This window comes from Nematostella vectensis, chromosome 1, assembly GCF_932526225.1.
Source record: "Nematostella vectensis chromosome 1, jaNemVect1.1, whole genome shotgun sequence".
Classification (NCBI taxonomy): Eukaryota; Metazoa; Cnidaria; class Anthozoa; order Actiniaria; family Edwardsiidae; genus Nematostella; species Nematostella vectensis.
The window spans coordinates 10386594-10409599 of NC_064034.1; positions in this window are offsets into that span (position 1 = coordinate 10386594).

Sequence of the window (23006 nt, forward strand, 5' to 3'; positions counted from 1 at the left end):
TTTTAACTAGGAGGCAAACACAAATGAGCGAGCACAAACGCACACCTTTTAGGGGTAGAGCATCAAAATTTGATGACTTTTCCTAAAAATCTGGGATCAGTTTGTTGAAAACAACATTTTAATATGTGTACCTGGTAACCATAGCAATTACAAATTGGGCAGAACATGTCATATAAACTTTTATACCAAGTTTAAAAAAAAACAATAAAAATTTACATCTCTATTTTAGGGGAGGAGGGGCAGTGTTTTTTTGTCAATTTTTGACATTCTTGAAATAGTGCTTGTAAAAATAACAAACAGCATTCATATCCACTTGAAATCAATAATACAACTTGAAACAAAGATTAAATATTGTCAAAAAGCTTTAGATTTTGCTACCGAGTTTTTATTGATATTTATAACCGTATGTCCTTAAATGACGTCATAGCGTCATTTCATAATGACGCTATGGGAGGGGGTTAATAATTTCCAACTGACCTTCAGGCTTTCTCTCAGGCCTTACGGAAAGATGGCGTTCAGAATTTCGTCAAAGAATTTTCATTGGTTTTAAAATGGTCCCCCAAAAACGATGAAACAAATAATGTTATAGATGAGCCAAGTCAGAACTCGGCGGGCGGCGCTCTATATAGGAATGTAAACAGAAAGCAAGGTGAAGCAATTAATGTTTAATGAATTTGTTGTCTGGGTCAGTATCATCTCCCGCTAAGTTCTATTATTTGTCTTTGTCTTTAGCTCAGCTCAATCCATGTGTCGCAATCTTGAGAAGTTACTAGAACAGGTATGAAAGATATAAGCGTTTCTCCCATAGCTAGTACAATAACTGAAGCCCCTCCCACAGATATCATGAGATACAGGTATTATTTTGCGCAATATGTAATAGCGGAGCCAGCGCGCGTAGCTCCATAGGCATAGAAATATGGTATAGGTATGCGACTTGGTTTTTGTGGTCATCGCGCGGGTACCCTGTGGTGTCACTCGCCAGCCAGCCAGCCAGCCGCGCGACTCCCAGGCCCCACTCGGCCCCGAAATGGCGACTAAATACAAGCACGGAGCAAGGGAAAAAGTTCTTGTCGATGATGCGATGATTATTTATTTTGCCTCAAATTTTGTGACTTGAGGATAAATTCAACTAGAGGAGATCTACTAACATTCATTCACGTCAAGGTTTATCTGGTTTTAGCTAGTGAATTTAAGCAAATAACAGTTCACATTAAAAAGCGAACAGAACCACAAGAAAGCGACAAAAATAATGCAAGGTGAGTTTCGGACGACGATTTGTATTGTCTATTGAGGATATGACAGTTATTAGGCTTTTTGTTGTCCTTTTGTATGCTTTGAGAATGCGAGTGCTTAACTTAGTAATCAAATTAATTGAGCATAACAACTTTCGTTTAGGCATTCTTCGTTTTATCTATATTCTTGATTGTGATGAATAAAATACAATACACCAAAAACTGGAATTCGACTCTGCCAAATTTTCGTCTTTAATAAGACTTCTTCAGGGCAGATTGATTGTGTTGAGATATTTCATAAAGGCTAACCAATATCGTGTTGCATTTGTCAAATACTGCTAAAGAAGACCGTTCTTGTCTTTAATCCTGTGCTCTTAGTACTAAGAAGATACATATCCTTAGAAGATACAGCAACTTTTTCAACTTACAAGAGAAATTTTCCTTACTGAGGATAAAAAAAAATCAACCCCTATTTTTAATATGTATTGTCTGCATCTTGCATCTCATGTGTTTATTTTTTTTCAAATAGTTGTGGAAAATTAGTTAGATTATAAATGGCTTGATGAAAAGATTGTTTTGAAAGAAATAATAAATAATTGTTTTCACTCTTTTATGAACCAGGAACTACCTGAGGGCCAAGATGAATGCTAAAGACTGGAAGACATGCGAATTAAAAACCATGTCTTGAAGAGAACAGTAGGATGTTCTTATTTACTAGTCATTTGATAACACCACACCCATGGTCCCAGGGAAGGGTGGGGGATTAAACTTTAATAAAAGCCTGTTTCCAAGTTAAGAGTCAAAAACAGTCAATACCACCACCCCTCTTGACATATTCTGGTTAAAAAGTGGTCTAAAACCCCTGACTTCTGTGGGACCATAAGGGAGGGGGCGCAAATGACTAGTTCATTACTATGTGATTCAGCAGTACACACTCAATAGTTTTTTTTTAGAACAAGATACTTATATTATATAAAACTAAAAACAAACTTTTGCTTTTTAAATAATAAATCTGTAAAGAAAACAGTTTTATATCAACCTAAAGATAATGGGAAAGGTGATATTTTAGAAAAGTACTGAATATAATTATCACATTATTGTTATTATATTTTCTTTTCAAACATTTAAAGAAGAGTCATATTTCTTCCTTTTTCTTCTCCCTGTTGACTATTTTTATGCAATTGATGCTCTTTGCTATTTCCCCTCTACACCAAAAATAAATTAATGAACAGATTTGATTTTTAAATTAGTAATTTTCATTTAGTACTCTCACTTATATCTCCTTTTTATGATTTCCTTTCCAAGTCTCTTTCCCATTACATTTATTTTAGAGGTTTAGATTTATTTCATTGGAATAGTTGGATCCAGGGTTTCTCAAAACACCAAAATATAATGCATTACTGGATGTATATTTGTAGATATTAATTCCCATGGGGATGGAAAATCACCACTTAAAATGGTGCATTTTAAAACTTCAGTATTGCATCTTATCTAAAATTGTGTATGACACTATATTCCATCTTTGAAATCCTGATTCATCCATTATTCTTCGCAAGGACAAAGCTTGTGAGAATGTAGCTTTAAAAATGTACATTAATGGAACTTTTATTAAGGGGAAGGGTTTTTTAGGGCAAGATACTCAAACTTTATAACACTAGCAACAACCTTGTTTTTTTTTCAATTATAGAATTCTGTTCACATAGCTTGGATAGCATAGACATGGCCTCTTTAGAGGCCTGTGGTGGTAAAAGGGTTAAGATAATGGGAAAAGGGAAATGTCAAGAAATGCTCAATCACATTATTTTCATTACTGTTATATTTTTTTCACCAAACCTTTCAAGTTGAGTCAATTTACTTTATATCTCCTCTCCCGTCGACTATTTTTTAGTCAATTGATATTCTTTGCTTCCTCTCTACCCCAAACATAGATCAATGAAAGGGTTTGGTTTGAAATTAGAAGTTAGCCTTTTAGCACTGTCAGTGATGCCTTGGATGTTTTTTTTAGGATTTGCTTCCAAAATCAATCTGTTTTTTCTTCATTGCATTCATTTGGGAGTAGGCCACCAACAACAAGGCCACTATAAGGTAAAGGGGGTTGCACCAATATGTAATGCATGAAAGGAGATATATTTTTGGATTTTAATTTCCAGACATTTTTCTGAATATTCGGTCCAATAAAGGAGAGAACGCCTCTAAATCAATACATAAAAATTACAGTATGGCATCTAAACAGTCTAAATATATTATTTTGAATCTTTGGAATGCTGTTACATCCATAACATTTTCTGCACAAGGGCAAAGCTTGTCAGAGTAATGTTTTGATTAAAAAAAATATTTATAATGGAACTTCTATGATGGGACATAAGAATTTACCATTAGACTCTTGACAACTTTCACAGCCATATTCACACCAGGAATTGTGTTTGTTAACTTTGATGTACTGCATAATTTAAATTATTGAATGAGGCCTGGATCCATTTGGTTGGTACAATAAATAAATCTCAGTAAAGAGCAGGATCCTAGATCCCCCAAAAATACCTCGATACACAAAAGGTGTTCAATGCTGGCTCCGCTTTTAGGCAGTGCCTAAATCTATATATTATATATATTGGCCTTTTGTCTAAAAATTGTTTACATCAAATTGTCAAAACTGACTTACCCGACAAAGTCTAGGTATTTCAAAAGATCAGAAGATTTCTGAGAGTACTCTATTATTAGTGAGGATGCTGTATTATTAGTGAGGATGCTGTATTATTAGTGAGGATGCTGTATTATTAGTGAGGATGCTGTATTATTAGTGAGGAGGCTGTATTATTAGTGATGATGCTGTATTATTAGTGAGGATGCTGTATTATTAGTAAGGATGCTGTATTATTAGTGAGGATGCTGTATTATTAGTGAGGATGCTGTATTATTAGTGAGGATGCTGTATTATTAGTGAGGATGCTGTATTATTAGTGAGGATGCTGTATTATTAGTGAGGATGCTGTATTATTAGTGAGGATGCTGTATTATTAGTGAGGATGCTGTATTATTAGTGAGGATGCTGTATTAGTGAGGATGCTGTATTATTAGTGAGGATGCTGTATTATTAGTGAGGATGCTGTATTATTAGTGAGGATGCTGTATTATTAGTGAGGATGCTGTATTATTAGTGAGGACGCTGTATTATTAGTGAGGATGCTGTATTATTAGTGAGGATGCTGTATTATTAGTGAGGACGCTGTATTATTAGTGAGGATGCTGTATTATTAGTGAGGATGCTGTATTATTAGTGAGGATGCTGTATTATTAGTGAGGATGCTGTATTATTAGTGAGGATGCTGTATTATTAGTGAGGATGCTGTATTATTAGTGAGGATGCTGTATTATTAGTGAGGATGCTGTATTATTAGTGAGGATGCTGTATTATTAGTGAGGATGCTGTATTATTAGTGAGGATGCTGTATTATTAGTGAGGATGCTGTATTAGTGAGGATGCTGTATTATTAGTGAGGATGCTCTATTATTAGTGAGGATGCTGTATTATTAGTGAGGATGCTCTATTAGTGAGGATGCTGTATTATTAGTGAGGATGCTGTATTATTAGTGAGGATGCTCTATTAGTGAGGATGCTGTATTATTAGTGAGGATGCTCTATTAGTGAGGATGCTGTATTATTAGTGAGAATGCTGTATTATTAGTGAGGATGCTGTATTACTAGTGAGGATGCTGTATTATTAGTAAGGATGCTGTATTATTAGTGAGGATGCTCTATTAGTGAGGATGCTCTATTAGTGAGGATGCTGTATTACTAGTGAGGATGCTGTATTATTAGTAAGGATGCTGTATTATTAGTGAGGATGCTCTATTAGTGAGGATGCTCTATTAGTGAGGATGCTGTATTATTAGTAAGGATGCTGTATTATTAGTGATGATGCTGTATTATTAGTGAGGATGCTGTATTATTAGTGAGGATGCTGTATTAGTGAGGATGCTGTATTATTAGTAAGGATGCTGTATTATTAGTGAGGATGCTCTATTAGTGAGGATGCTCTATTAGTGAGGATGCTGCATTATTAGTGAGGATGCTGTATTATTAGTGAGGATGCTGTATTATTAGTGAGGATGCTGTATTATTAGTGGGGATGCTGTATTATTAGTGAGGATGCTCTATTAGTGAGGATGCTGTATTATTAGTGAGGATGCTGTATTATTAGTGAGGATGCTGTATTATTAGTGAGGATGCTGTATTATTAGTGAGGATGCTGTATTATTAGTGAGGATGCTGTATTATTAGTGAGGATGCTGTATTATTAGTGAGGATGCTGTATTATTAGTGAGGATGCTGTATTATTAGTGAGGATGCTGTATTAGTAAGGATGCAGTATTATTAGTGAGGATGCTGTATTATTAGTGAGGATGCTGTATTATTAGTGGGGATGCTGTATTATTAGTGAGGATGCTGTATTATTAGTGAGGATGCTGTATTATTAGTGAGGATGCTGTATTATTAGTGAGGATGCTGTATTATTAGGGAGGATGCTGTATTATTAGGGAGGATGCTCTATTAGTGAAGATGCTGTATTATTAGTGAGGATGCTGTATTAGTGAGGATGCTGTATTATTAGTGAGGATGCTGTATTATTAGTGAGGATGCTGTATTATTAGTGAGGATGCTGTATTATTAGTGGGGATGCTGTATTATTAGTGAGGATGCTCTATTAGTGAGGATGCTGTATTATTAGTGAGGATGCTGTATTATTAGTGAGGATGCTGTATTATTAGTGAGGATGCTGTATTATTAGTGAGGATGCTGTATTATTAGTGAGGATGCTGTATTATTAGTGAGGATGCTGTATTATTAGTGAGGATGCTGTATTATTAGTGAGGATGCTGTATTAGTAAGGATGCAGTATTATTAGTGAGGATGCTGTATTATTAGTGAGGATGCTGTATTATTAGTGGGGATGCTGTATTATTAGTGAGGATGCTGTATTATTAGTGAGGATGCTGTATTATTAGTGAGGATGCTGTATTATTAGTGAGGATGCTGTATTATTAGTGAGGATGCTGTATTATAAGTGAGGATGCTGTATTATTAGTGAGGACGCTGTATTATTAGTGAGGATGCTGTATTATTAGTGAGGATGCTGTATTATTAGTGAGGATGCTGTATTATTAGTAAGGATGCTGTATTATTAGTGAGGATGCTGTATTATTAGTGGGGATGCTGTATTATTAGTGAGGATGCTGTATTATTAGTGAGGATGCTGTATTAGTGAGGATGCTGTATTATTAGCAAGGATGCTGTATTATTAGTGGGGATGCTGTATTATTAGTGAGGATGCTGTATTATTAGTGAGGATGCTGTATTATTAGTGAGGATGCTGTATTATTAGTGAGGATGCTGTATTATTAGTGAGGATGCTGTATTATTAGTAAGGATGCTGTATTATTAGTAAGGATGCTGTATTAGTGAGGATGCTGTATTATTAGTGAGGATACTCTATTATTAGTGAGGATGCTGTATTATTAGTGAGGATGCTGTATTATTAGTGAGGATGCTGTATTATTAGTGAGGATGCTGTATTATTAGTGAGGATGCTGTATTATTAGTGAGGATGCTGTATTATTAGTGAGGATGCTGTATTAGTGAGGATGCTGTATTATTAGTGAGGATACTCTATTATTAGTGAGGATGCTGTATTATTAGTGAGGATGCTGTATTATTAGTGAGGATGCTGTATTATTAGTGAGGATACTCTATTATTAGTGAGGATGCTGTATTATTAGTGAGGATGCTGTATTATTAGTGAGGATGCTGTATTATTAGTGAGGATACTCTATTATTAGTGAGGATGCTGTATTATTAGTGATGATGCTCTATTAGTGAGGATGCTGTATTATTAGTGAGGATGCTGTATTATTAGTGAGGATGCTGTATTATTAGTGAGGATGCTGTATTATTAGTGAGGATGCTGTATTAGTGAGGATGCTGTATTATTAGTGAGGATGCTGTATTAGTGAGGATGCTGTATTATTAGCAAGGATGCTGTATTATTAGTGGGGATGCTGTATTATTAGTGAGGATGCTGTATTATTAGTGAGGATGCTGTATTATTAGTGAGGATGCTGTATTAGTGAGGATGCTGTATTATTAGTGAGGATGCTGTATTATTAGTGAGGATGCTGTATTATTAGTGAGGATGCTGTATTATTAGTGAGGATGCTGTATTATTAGGGAGGATGCTGTATTATTAGGGAGGATGCTCTATTAGTGAGGATGCTGTATTATTAGTGAGGATGCTGTATTATTAGTGAGGATGCTGTATTAGTGAGGATGCTGTATTATTAGTGAGGATGCTGTATTATTAGTGAGGATGCTGTATTATTAGTGAGGATGCTGTATTATTAGTGAGGATGCTGTATTAGTGAGGATGCTGTATTATTAGTGAGGATACTCTATTATTAGTGGGGATGCTGTATTATTAGTGAGGATGCTCTATTAGTGAGGATGCTGTATTATTAGTGGGGATGCTGTATTATTAGTGAGGATGCTGTATTATTAGTGAGGATGCTGTATTATTAGTGAGGATGCTGTATTATTAGTGAGGATGCTGTATTATTAGTGAGGATGCTGTATTATTAGTGAGGATGCTGTATTATTAGTGAGGATACTGTATTATTAGGGAGGATGCTCTATTATTAGTGAGGATGCTGTATTATTAGTGAGGATGCTGTATTATTAGTGAGGATGCTGTATTATTAGTGAGGATGCTGTATTATTAGTGAGGATGCTGTATTATTAGGGAGGATGCTGTATTATTAGGGAGGATGCTCTATTAGTGAGGATGCTGTATTATTAGTGAGGATGCTGTATTAGTGAGGATGCTCTATTAGTGAGGATGCTGTATTATTAGTGAGGATGCTGTATTATTAGTGAGGATGCTGTATTATTAGTGAGGATGCTGTATTATTAGTGAGGATGCTGTATTATTAGTGAGGATGCTGTATTATTAGTGAGGATACTCTATTATTAGTGGGGATGCTGTATTATTAGTGAGGATGCTCTATTAGTGAGGATGCTGTATTATTAGTGAGGATGCTGTATTATTAGTGAGGATGCTGTATTATTAGTGAGGATGCTGTATTATTAGTGAGGATACTGTATTATTAGGGAGGATGCTCTATTATTAGTGAGGATGCTGTATTATTAGTGAGGATGCTGTATTATTAGTGAGGATGCTGTATTATTAGTGAGGATGCTGTATTATTAGTGAGGATGCTGTATTATTAGGGAGGATGCTGTATTATTAGGGAGGATGCTCTATTAGTGAGGATGCTGTATTATTAGTGAGGATGCTGTATTATTAGTGAGGATGCTGTATTATAAGTGAGGATGCTGTATTAGTGAGGATGCTGTATTATTAGTGAGAATGCTCTATTATTAGTGAGGATGCTGTATTATTAGTGAGGATGCTGTATTAGTGAGGATGCTGTATTATTAGTGAGAATGCTCTATTATTAGTGAGGATGCTGTATTATTAGTGAGGATGCTGTATTAGTGAGGATGCTGTATTATTAGTGAGGATGCTGTATTATTAGTGAGGATGCTGTATTATTAGTGAGGATGCTGTATTATTAGTGAGGATGCTGTATTATTAGTGGGGATGCTGTATTATTAGTGAGGATGCTGTATTATTAGTGAGGATGCTCTATTAGTGAGGATGCTGTATTATTAGTGAGGATGCTGTATTATTAGTGAGAATGCTGTATTATAAGTGAGGATGCTGTATTAGTGAGGATGCTGTATTATTAGTGAGAATGCTCTATTATTAGTGAGGATGCTGTATTATTAGTGAGGATGCTGTATTATTAGTGAGGATGCTGTATTATTAGTGAGGATGCTGTATTAGTGAGGATGCTGTATTATTAGTGAGAATGCTCTATTATTAGTGAGGATGCTCTATTAGTGAGGATGCTCTATTAGTGAGGATGCTGTATTATTAGTGAGGATGCTGTATTGTTAGTGAGGACGCTGTATTATTAGTGAGGATGCTGTATTATTAGTGAGGATGCTCTATTAGTGAGGATGCTGTATTATTAGTGAGGATGCTGTATTATTAGTGAGGATGCTGTATTATTAGTGAGGATGCTCTATTAGTGAGGATGCTGTATTATTAGTGAGGATGCTGTATTATTAGTGGGGATGCTGTATTATTAGTGAGGATGCTCTATTAGTGGGGATGCTGTATTATTAGTGAGGATGCTGTATTATTAGTGAGGATGCTGTATTATTAGTGAGGATGCTGTATTATTAGTGAGGATGCTGTATTATTAGTGAGGATGCTGTATTATTAGTGAGGATGCTGTATTATTAGTAAGGATGCTGTATTATTAGTGAGGATGCTGTATTATTAGTGAGGATGCTGTATTATTAGTGAGGATGCTGTATTAGTGAGGATGCTGTATTATTAGTGAGGATGCTCTATTATTAGTGAGGATGCTGTATTATTAGTGAGGATGCTCTATTAGTGAGGATGCTGTATTATTAGTGAGGATGCTGTATTATTAGTGAGGATGCTGTATTATTAGTGAGGATGCTCTATTAGTGAGGATGCTGTATTATTAGTGAGGATGCTCTATTAGTGAGGATGCTGTATTATTAGTGAGAATGCTGTATTATTAGTGAGGATGCTGTATTACTAGTGAGGATGCTGTATTATTAGTAAGGATGCTGTATTATTAGTGAGGATGCTCTATTAGTGAGGATGCTCTATTAGTGAGGATGCTGTATTACTAGTGAGGATGCTGTATTATTAGTAAGGATGCTGTATTATTAGTGAGGATGCTCTATTAGTGAGGATGCTCTATTAGTGAGGATGCTGTATTATTAGTAAGGATGCTGTATTATTAGTGATGATGCTGTATTATTAGTGAGGATGCTGTATTATTAGTGAGGATGCTGTATTAGTGAGGATGCTGTATTATTAGTAAGGATGCTGTATTATTAGTGAGGATGCTCTATTAGTGAGGATGCTCTATTAGTGAGGATGCTGCATTATTAGTGAGGATGCTGTATTATTAGTGAGGATGCTGTATTATTAGTGAGGATGCTGTATTATTAGTGGGGATGCTGTATTATTAGTGAGGATGCTCTATTAGTGAGGATGCTGTATTATTAGTGAGGATGCTGTATTATTAGTGAGGATGCTGTATTATTAGTGAGGATGCTGTATTATTAGTGAGGATGCTGTATTATTAGTGAGGATGCTGTATTATTAGTGAGGATGCTGTATTATTAGTGAGGATGCTGTATTATTAGTGAGGATGCTGTATTAGTAAGGATGCAGTATTATTAGTGAGGATGCTGTATTATTAGTGAGGATGCTGTATTATTAGTGGGGATGCTGTATTATTAGTGAGGATGCTGTATTATTAGTGAGGATGCTGTATTATTAGTGAGGATGCTGTATTATTAGTGAGGATGCTGTATTATTAGGGAGGATGCTGTATTATTAGGGAGGATGCTCTATTAGTGAGGATGCTGTATTATTAGTGAGGATGCTGTATTAGTGAGGATGCTGTATTATTAGTGAGGATGCTGTATTATTAGTGAGGATGCTGTATTATTAGTGAGGATGCTGTATTATTAGTGGGGATGCTGTATTATTAGTGAGGATGCTCTATTAGTGAGGATGCTGTATTATTAGTGAGGATGCTGTATTATTAGTGAGGATGCTGTATTATTAGTGAGGATGCTGTATTATTAGTGAGGATGCTGTATTATTAGTGAGGATGCTGTATTATTAGTGAGGATGCTGTATTATTAGTGAGGATGCTGTATTATTAGTGAGGATGCTGTATTATTAGTGAGGATGCTGTATTAGTAAGGATGCAGTATTATTAGTGAGGATGCTGTATTATTAGTGAGGATGCTGTATTATTAGTGGGGATGCTGTATTATTAGTGAGGATGCTGTATTATTAGTGAGGATGCTGTATTATTAGTGAGGATGCTGTATTATTAGTGAGGATGCTGTATTATTAGTGAGGATGCTGTATTATAAGTGAGGATGCTGTATTATTAGTGAGGACGCTGTATTATTAGTGAGGATGCTGTATTATTAGTGAGGATGCTGTATTATTAGTGAGGATGCTGTATTATTAGTAAGGATGCTGTATTATTAGTGAGGATGCTGTATTATTAGTGGGGATGCTGTATTATTAGTGAGGATGCTGTATTATTAGTGAGGATGCTGTATTAGTGAGGATGCTGTATTATTAGCAAGGATGCTGTATTATTAGTGGGGATGCTGTATTATTAGTGAGGATGCTGTATTATTAGTGAGGATGCTGTATTATTAGTGAGGATGCTGTATTATTAGTGAGGATGCTGTATTATTAGTGAGGATGCTGTATTATTAGTAAGGATGCTGTATTATTAGTAAGGATGCTGTATTAGTGAGGATGCTGTATTATTAGTGAGGATACTCTATTATTAGTGAGGATGCTGTATTATTAGTGAGGATGCTGTATTATTAGTGAGGATGCTGTATTATTAGTGAGGATGCTGTATTATTAGTGAGGATGCTGTATTATTAGTGAGGATGCTGTATTATTAGTGAGGATGCTGTATTAGTGAGGATGCTGTATTATTAGTGAGGATACTCTATTATTAGTGAGGATGCTGTATTATTAGTGAGGATGCTGTATTATTAGTGAGGATGCTGTATTATTAGTGAGGATACTCTATTATTAGTGAGGATGCTGTATTATTAGTGAGGATGCTGTATTATTAGTGAGGATGCTGTATTATTAGTGAGGATACTCTATTATTAGTGAGGATGCTGTATTATTAGTGATGATGCTCTATTAGTGAGGATGCTGTATTAGTGAGGATGCTGTATTATTAGTGAGGATACTCTATTATTAGTGAGGATGCTGTATTATTAGTGAGGATGCTGTATTATTAGTGAGGATGCTGTATTATTAGTGAGGATACTCTATTATTAGTGAGGATGCTGTATTATTAGTGAGGATGCTGTATTATTAGTGGGGATGCTGTATTATTAGTGAGGATGCTGTATTATTAGTGAGGATGCTCTATTAGTGAGGATGCTGTATTATTAGTGAGGATGCTGTATTATTAGTGAGAATGCTGTATTATAAGTGAGGATGCTGTATTAGTGAGGATGCTGTATTATTAGTGAGAATGCTCTATTATTAGTGAGGATGCTGTATTATTAGTGAGGATGCTGTATTATTAGTGAGGATGCTGTATTATTAGTGAGGATGCTGTATTAGTGAGGATGCTGTATTATTAGTGAGAATGCTCTATTATTAGTGAGGATGCTCTATTAGTGAGGATGCTCTATTAGTGAGGATGCTGTATTATTAGTGAGGATGCTGTATTGTTAGTGAGGACGCTGTATTATTAGTGAGGATGCTGTATTATTAGTGAGGATGCTCTATTAGTGAGGATGCTGTATTATTAGTGAGGATGCTGTATTATTAGTGAGGATGCTGTATTATTAGTGAGGATGCTCTATTAGTGAGGATGCTGTATTATTAGTGAGGATGCTGTATTATTAGTGGGGATGCTGTATTATTAGTGAGGATGCTCTATTAGTGGGGATGCTGTATTATTAGTGAGGATGCTGTATTATTAGTGAGGATGCTGTATTATTAGTGAGGATGCTGTATTATTAGTGAGGATGCTGTATTATTAGTGAGGATGCTGTATTATTAGTAAGGATGCTGTATTATTAGTGAGGATGCTGTATTATTAGTGAGGATGCTGTATTATTAGTGAGGATGCTGTATTAGTGAGGATGCTGTATTATTAGTGAGGATGCTCTATTATTAGTGAGGATGCTGTATTATTAGTGAGGATGCTCTATTAGTGAGGATGCTGTATTATTAGTGAGGATGCTGTATTATTAGTGAGGATGCTGTATTATTAGTGAGGATGCTCTATTAGTGAGGATGCTGTATTATTAGTGAGGATGCTCTATTAGTGAGGATGCTGTATTATTAGTGAGAATGCTGTATTATTAGTGAGGATGCTGTATTACTAGTGAGGATGCTGTATTATTAGTAAGGATGCTGTATTATTAGTGAGGATGCTCTATTAGTGAGGATGCTCTATTAGTGAGGATGCTGTATTACTAGTGAGGATGCTGTATTATTAGTAAGGATGCTGTATTATTAGTGAGGATGCTCTATTAGTGAGGATGCTCTATTAGTGAGGATGCTGTATTATTAGTAAGGATGCTGTATTATTAGTGATGATGCTGTATTATTAGTGAGGATGCTGTATTATTAGTGAGGATGCTGTATTAGTGAGGATGCTGTATTATTAGTAAGGATGCTGTATTATTAGTGAGGATGCTCTATTAGTGAGGATGCTCTATTAGTGAGGATGCTGCATTATTAGTGAGGATGCTGTATTATTAGTGAGGATGCTGTATTATTAGTGAGGATGCTGTATTATTAGTGGGGATGCTGTATTATTAGTGAGGATGCTCTATTAGTGAGGATGCTGTATTATTAGTGAGGATGCTGTATTATTAGTGAGGATGCTGTATTATTAGTGAGGATGCTGTATTATTAGTGAGGATGCTGTATTATTAGTGAGGATGCTGTATTATTAGTGAGGATGCTGTATTATTAGTGAGGATGCTGTATTATTAGTGAGGATGCTGTATTATTAGTGAGGATGCTGTATTAGTAAGGATGCAGTATTATTAGTGAGGATGCTGTATTATTAGTGAGGATGCTGTATTATTAGTGGGGATGCTGTATTATTAGTGAGGATGCTGTATTATTAGTGAGGATGCTGTATTATTAGTGAGGATGCTGTATTATTAGTGAGGATGCTGTATTATTAGGGAGGATGCTGTATTATTAGGGAGGATGCTCTATTAGTGAGGATGCTGTATTATTAGTGAGGATGCTGTATTAGTGAGGATGCTGTATTATTAGTGAGGATGCTGTATTATTAGTGAGGATGCTGTATTATTAGTGAGGATGCTGTATTATTAGTGGGGATGCTGTATTATTAGTGAGGATGCTCTATTAGTGAGGATGCTGTATTATTAGTGAGGATGCTGTATTATTAGTGAGGATGCTGTATTATTAGTGAGGATGCTGTATTATTAGTGAGGATGCTGTATTATTAGTGAGGATGCTGTATTATTAGTGAGGATGCTGTATTATTAGTGAGGATGCTGTATTATTAGTGAGGATGCTGTATTATTAGTGAGGATGCTGTATTAGTAAGGATGCAGTATTATTAGTGAGGATGCTGTATTATTAGTGAGGATGCTGTATTATTAGTGGGGATGCTGTATTATTAGTGAGGATGCTGTATTATTAGTGAGGATGCTGTATTATTAGTGAGGATGCTGTATTATTAGTGAGGATGCTGTATTATTAGTGAGGATGCTGTATTATAAGTGAGGATGCTGTATTATTAGTGAGGACGCTGTATTATTAGTGAGGATGCTGTATTATTAGTGAGGATGCTGTATTATTAGTGAGGATGCTGTATTATTAGTAAGGATGCTGTATTATTAGTGAGGATGCTGTATTATTAGTGGGGATGCTGTATTATTAGTGAGGATGCTGTATTATTAGTGAGGATGCTGTATTAGTGAGGATGCTGTATTATTAGCAAGGATGCTGTATTATTAGTGGGGATGCTGTATTATTAGTGAGGATGCTGTATTATTAGTGAGGATGCTGTATTATTAGTGAGGATGCTGTATTATTAGTGAGGATGCTGTATTATTAGTGAGGATGCTGTATTATTAGTAAGGATGCTGTATTATTAGTAAGGATGCTGTATTAGTGAGGATGCTGTATTATTAGTGAGGATACTCTATTATTAGTGAGGATGCTGTATTATTAGTGAGGATGCTGTATTATTAGTGAGGATGCTGTATTATTAGTGAGGATGCTGTATTATTAGTGAGGATGCTGTATTATTAGTGAGGATGCTGTATTATTAGTGAGGATGCTGTATTAGTGAGGATGCTGTATTATTAGTGAGGATACTCTATTATTAGTGAGGATGCTGTATTATTAGTGAGGATGCTGTATTATTAGTGAGGATGCTGTATTATTAGTGAGGATACTCTATTATTAGTGAGGATGCTGTATTATTAGTGAGGATGCTGTATTATTAGTGAGGATGCTGTATTATTAGTGAGGATACTCTATTATTAGTGAGGATGCTGTATTATTAGTGATGATGCTCTATTAGTGAGGATGCTGTATTATTAGTGAGGATGCTGTATTATTAGTGAGGATGCTGTATTATTAGTGAGGATGCTGTATTATTAGTGAGGATGCTGTATTAGTGAGGATGCTGTATTATTAGTGAGGATGCTGTATTAGTGAGGATGCTGTATTATTAGCAAGGATGCTGTATTATTAGTGGGGATGCTGTATTATTAGTGAGGATGCTGTATTATTAGTGAGGATGCTGTATTATTAGTGAGGATGCTGTATTAGTGAGGATGCTGTATTATTAGTGAGGATGCTGTATTATTAGTGAGGATGCTGTATTATTAGTGAGGATGCTGTATTATTAGTGAGGATGCTGTATTATTAGGGAGGATGCTGTATTATTAGGGAGGATGCTCTATTAGTGAGGATGCTGTATTATTAGTGAGGATGCTGTATTATTAGTGAGGATGCTGTATTAGTGAGGATGCTGTATTATTAGTGAGGATGCTGTATTATTAGTGAGGATGCTGTATTATTAGTGAGGATGCTGTATTATTAGTGAGGATACTCTATTATTAGTGGGGATGCTGTATTATTAGTGAGGATGCTCTATTAGTGAGGATGCTGTATTATTAGTGGGGATGCTGTATTATTAGTGAGGATGCTGTATTATTAGTGAGGATGCTGTATTATTAGTGAGGATGCTGTATTATTAGTGAGGATGCTGTATTATTAGTGAGGATGCTGTATTATTAGTGAGGATGCTGTATTATTAGTGAGGATACTGTATTATTAGGGAGGATGCTCTATTATTAGTGAGGATGCTGTATTATTAGTGAGGATGCTGTATTATTAGTGAGGATGCTGTATTATTAGTGAGGATGCTGTATTATTAGTGAGGATGCTGTATTATTAGGGAGGATGCTGTATTATTAGGGAGGATGCTCTATTAGTGAGGATGCTGTATTATTAGTGAGGATGCTGTATTAGTGAGGATGCTCTATTAGTGAGGATGCTGTATTATTAGTGAGGATGCTGTATTATTAGTGAGGATGCTGTATTATTAGTGAGGATGCTGTATTATTAGTGAGGATGCTGTATTATTAGTGAGGATGCTGTATTATTAGTGAGGATACTCTATTATTAGTGGGGATGCTGTATTATTAGTGAGGATGCTCTATTAGTGAGGATGCTGTATTATTAGTGAGGATGCTGTATTATTAGTGAGGATGCTGTATTATTAGTGAGGATGCTGTATTATTAGTGAGGATACTGTATTATTAGGGAGGATGCTCTATTATTAGTGAGGATGCTGTATTATTAGTGAGGATGCTGTATTATTAGTGAGGATGCTGTATTATTAGTGAGGATGCTGTATTATTAGTGAGGATGCTGTATTATTAGGGAGGATGCTGTATTATTAGGGAGGATGCTCTATTAGTGAGGATGCTGTATTATTAGTGAGGATGCTGTATTATTAGTGAGGATGCTGTATTATAAGTGAGGATGCTGTATTAGTGAGGATGCTGTATTATTAGTGAGAATGCTCTATTATTAGTGAGGATGCTGTATTATTAGTGAGGATGCTGTATTAGTGAGGATGCTGTATTATTAGTGAGAATGCTCTATTATTAGTGAGGATGCTGTATTATTAGTGAGGATGCTGTATTAGTGAGGATGCTGTATTATTAGTGAGGATGCTGTATTATTAGTGAGGATGCTGTATTATTAGTGAGGATGCTGTATTATTAGTGGGGATGCTGTATTATTAGTGAGGATGCTGTATTATTAGTGAGGATGCTCTATTAGTGAGGATGCTGTATTATTAGTGAGGATGCTGTATTATTAGTGAGAATGCTGTATTATAAGTGAGGATGCTGTATTAGTGAGGATGCTGTATTATTAGTGAGAATGCTCTATTATTAGTGAGGATGCTGTATTATTAGTGAGGATGCTGTATTAGTGAGGATGCTGTATTATTAGTGAGGATGCTGTATTATTAGTGAGGATGCTGTATTATTAGTGAGGATGCTGTATTAGTGAGGATGCTGTATTATTAGTGAGAATGCTCTATTATTAGTGAGGATGCTCTATTAGTGAGGATGCTCTATTAGTGAGGATGCTGTATTATTAGTGAGGATGCTGTATTGTTAGTGAGGACGCTGTATTATTAGTGAGGATGCTGTATTATTAGTGAGGATGCTCTATTAGTGAGGATGCTGTATTATTAGTGAGGATGCTGTATTATTAGTGAGGATGCTGTATTATTAGTGAGGATGCTCTATTAGTGAGGATGCTGTATTATTAGTGAGGATGCTGTATTATTAGTGGAGATGCTGTATTATTAGTGAGGATGCTCTATTAGTGGGGATGCTGTATTATTAGTGAGGATGCTGTATTATTAGTGAGGATGCTGTATTATTAGTGAGGACGCTGTATTATTAGTGAGGATGCTGTATTATTAGTGAGGATGCTCTATTAGTGAGGATGCTGTATTATTAGTGAGGATGCTGTATTATTAGTGAGGATGCTGTATTATTAGTGAGGATGCTCTATTAGTGAGGATGCTGTATTATTAGTGAGGATTCTCTATCATTAGTGAGGATGCTGTATTAGTGAGGATGCTGTATTATTAGTGAGGATGCTGTATTAGTGAGGATGCTGTATTATTAGTGAGGATGCTCTATTAGTGAGGATGCTGTATTATTAGTGAGGATGCTCTATTAGTGAGGATGCTGTATTATTAGTGAGGATGCTGTACTATTAGTGAGGACGCTGTATTATTAGTGAGGATGCTGTATTATTAGTGAGGATGCTCTATTAGTGAGGATGCTGTATTATTAGTGAGGATGCTCTATTAGTGAGGATGCTCTATCATTAGTGAGGATGCTGTATTAGTGAGGATGCTGTATTATTAGTGAGGATGCTCTATTAGTGAGGATGCTGTATTATTAGTGAGAATGCTCTATTATTAGTGAGGATGCTCTATTAGTGAGGATGCTCTATTAGTGAGGATGCTGTATTATTAGTGAGGATGCTGTATTATTAGTGAGGATGCTGTATTATTAGTGAGGATGCTCTATTAGTGAGGATGCTCTATTAGTGAGGATGCTGTATTATTAGTGAGGATGCTGTATTATTAGTGAGGATGCTGTATTAGTGAGGATGCTGTATTATTAGTGAGGATGCTGTATTATTAGTGAGGATGCTGTATTAGTGAGGATGCTGTATTATTAGTGAGGATGCTGTATTATTAGTAAGGATGCTGTATTATTAGTGGGGATGCTGTATTATTAGTGAGGATGCTGTATTATTAGTGAGGATGCTGTATTATTAGTGGGGATGCTGTATTATTAGTGAGGATGCTCTATTAGTGAGGATGCTGTATTATTAGTGAGGACGCTGTATTATTAGTGAGGATGCTGTATTATTAGTGATGATGCTGTATTTTTAGTGAGGATGCTGTATTATTAGTGAGGATGCTGTATTATTAGTGAGGATGCTGTATTATTAGTGAGGATGCTCTATTAGTGAGGATGCTGTATTATTAGTGAGGATGCTGTATTATTAGTGAGGATGCTCTATTATTAGTGAGGATGCTGTATTATTAGTGAGGATGCTGTATTATTAGTGGGGATGCTGTATTATTAGTGAGGATGCTCTATTAGTGAGGATGCTGTATTATTAGTGAGGACGCTGTATTATTAGTGAGGATGCTGTATTATTAGTGAGGATGCTGTATTATTAGTGAGGATGCTGTATTATTAGTGAGGATGCTGTATTATTAGTGAGGATGCTGTATTATTAGTGAGGATGCTGCATTATTAGTGAGGATGCTGTATTATTAGTGAGGATGCTGTATTATTAGTGAGGATGCTGTATTATTAGTGAGGATGCTGTATTATTAGTAAGGATGCTGTATTATTAGTGAGGATGCTGTATTTTTAGTGAGGATGCTGTATTATTAGTGATGATGCTGTATTATTAGTGATGATGCTGTATTATTAGTGAGGATGCTGTATTATTAGTGAGGATGCTGTATTATTAGTGATGATGCTGTATTATTAGTGAGGATGCTGTATAATTAGTAAGGATGCTGTATTATTAGTGAGGATGCTGTATTATTAGTGAGGATGCTGTATTATTAGTGAGGATGCTGTATTATTAGTGAGGATGCTGTATTATTAGTGAGGATGCTGTATTATTAGTGAGGATGCTGTATTATTAGTGAGGATGCTGTATTATTAGTGAGGATGCTGTATTATTAGTGAGGATGCTGTATTATTAGTAAGGATGCTGTATTATTAGTGAGGATGCTGTATTATTAGTGAGGATGCTGTATTATTAGTGGGGATACTGTATTATTAGTGAGGATGCTGTATTATTAGTGAGGATGCTGTATTATTAGTGAGGATGCTGTATTATTAGTGAGGATGCTGTATTATTAGTGAGGATGCTGTATTATTAGTGAGGATGCTGTATTATTAGTGAGGATGCTGTATTAGTGAGGATGCTGTATTATTAGTGAGGATGCTCTATTAGTGAGGATGCTGTATTATTAGTGAGGATGCTGTATTAGTGAGGATGCTGTATTATTAGTGAGGATGCTGTATTAGTGAGGATGCTGTATTAGTGAGGATGCTGTATTATTAGTGAGGATGCTGTATTATTAGTGAGGATGCTCTATTAGTGAGGATGCTGTATCATTAGTGAGGATGCTGTATTATTAGTGAGGATGCTGTATTATTAGTGAGGATGCTGTATTATTAGTGAGGATGCTGTATTATTAGTGAGGATGCTGTATTATTAGTGAGGATGCTCTATTAGTGAGGATGCTGTATTATTAGTGAGGATGCTGTATTATTAGTGAGGATGCTGTATTATTAGTGAGGATGCTGTATTATTAGTGAGGATGCTGTATTATTAGTGAGGATGCTGTATTATTAGTGAGGATGCTGTATTATTAGTGAAGATGCTGTATTATTAGTGAGGATGCTGTATTATTAGTGAGGATGCTGTATTATTAGTGAGGATGCTGTATTATTAGTGAGGATGCTGTATTATTAGTGAGGATGCTGTATTATTAGTGAGGATGCTGTATTATTAGTGAGGACGCTGTATTATTAGTGAGGATGCTGTATTATTAGTGAGCATGCTGTATTATTAGTGAGGATGCTGCATTATTAGTGAGGATGCTCTATTAGTGAGGATGCTGTATTATTAGTGAGGATGCTGTATTATTAGTGAGGATGCTGTATTATTAGTGAGGATGCTGTATTATTAGTGAGGATGCTGTATTATTAGTGAGGATGCTGTATTATTAGTGAGGATGCTGTATTATTAGTGAGGATGCTGTATTATTAGTGAGGATGCTGTATTATTAGTGAGGATGCTGTATTATTAGTGAGGATGCTGTATTATTAGTGAGGATGCTGTATTATTAGTGAGGATGCTGTATTATTAGTGGGGATGCTGTATTATTAGTGAGGATGCTCTATTAGTGGGGATGCTGTATTATTAGTGAGGATGCTGTATTATTAGTGAGGATGCTGTATTATTAGTGAGGACGCTGTATTATTAGTGAGGATGCTGTATTATTAGTGAGGATGCTCTATTAGTGAGGATGCTGTATTATTAGTGAGGATGCTGTATTATTAGTGAGGATGCTGTATTATTAGTGAGGATGCTCTATTAGTGAGGATGCTGTATTATTAGTGAGGATTCTCTATCATTAGTGAGGATGCTGTATTAGTGAGGATGCTGTATTATTAGTGAGGATGCTGTATTAGTGAGGATGCTGTATTATTAGTGAGGATGCTCTATTAGTGAGGATGCTGTATTATTAGTGAGGATGCTCTATTAGTGAGGATGCTCTATTAGTGAGGATGCTGTATTATTAGTGAGGATGCTGTATTATTAGTGAGGATGCTGTATTATTAGTGAGGATGCTCTATTAGTGAGGATGCTCTATTAGTGAGGAATCTGTATTATTAGTGAGGATGCTGTATTATTAGTGAGGATGCTGTATTATTAGTGAGGATGCTGTATTATTAGTGAGGATGCTGTATTATTAGTGAGGATGCTGTATTATTAGTGAGGATGCTGTATTAGTGAGGATACTGTATTAGTGAGGATGCTGTATTATTAGTGAGGATGCTGTATTATTAGTAAGGATGCTGTATTATTAGTAGGGATGCTGTATTATTAGTGAGGATGCTGTATTATTAGTGAGGATGCTGTATTATTAGTGGGGATGCTGTATTATTAGTGAGGATGCTCTATTAGTGAGGATGCTCTATTAGTGAGGATGCTGTATTATTAGTGAGGACGCTGTATTATTAGTGAGGATGCTGTATTATTAGTGATGATGCTGTATTTTTAGTGAGGATGCTGTATTATTAGTGAGGATGCTGTATTATTAGTGAGGATGCTGTATTATTAGTGAGGATGCTCTATTAGTGAGGATGCTGTATTATTAGTGAGGATGCTGTATTATTAGTGAGGATGCTCTATTATTAGTGAGGATGCTGTATTATTAGTGAGGATGCTGTATTATTAGTGGGGATGCTGTATTATTAGTGAGGATGCTCTATTAGTGAGGATGCTGTATTATTAGTGAGGACGCTGTATTATTAGTGAGGATGCTGTATTATTAGTGAGGATGCTCTATTAGTGAGGATGCTGTATTATTAGTGAGGATGCTGTATTATTAGTGAGGATGCTGTATTATTAGTGAGGATGCTGTATTATTAGTGAGGATGCTGTATTATTAGTGAGGATGCTGCATTATTAGTGAGGATGCTGTATTATTAGTGAGGATGCTGTATTATTAGTGATGATGCTGTATTATTAGTGATGATGCTGTATTATTAGGGAGGATGCTCTATTATTAGTGAGGATGCTGTATTATTAGTGAGGATGCTGTATTATTAGTGAGGATGCTGTATTATTAGTGATGATGCTGTATTATTAGTGAGGATGCTGTATTATTAGTAAGGATGCTGTATTATTAGTGAGGATGCTGTATTATTAGTGAGGATGCTGTATTATTAGTGAGGATGCTGTATTATTAGTGAGGATGCTGTATTATTAGTGAGGATGCTGTATTATTAGTGAGGATGCTGTATTATTAGTGAGGATGCTGTATTATTAGTGAGGATGCTGTATTATTAGTGAGGATGCTGTATTATTAGTGAGGATGCTGTATTATTAGTAAGGATGCTGTATTATTAGTGAGGATGCTGTATTATTAGTGGGGATACTGTATTATTAGTGAGGATGCTGTATTATTAGTGAGGATGCTGTATTATTAGTGAGGACGCTGTATTATTAGTGAGGATGCTGTATTATTAGTGAGGATGCTCTATTAGTGAGGATGCTGTATTATTAGTGAGGATGCTGTATTATTAGTGAGGATGCTGTATTATTAGTGAGGATGCTCTATTAGTGAGGATGCTGTATTATTAGTGAGGATTCTCTATCATTAGTGAGGATGCTGTATTAGTGAGGATGCTGTATTATTAGTGAGGATGCTGTATTAGTGAGGATGCTGTATTAT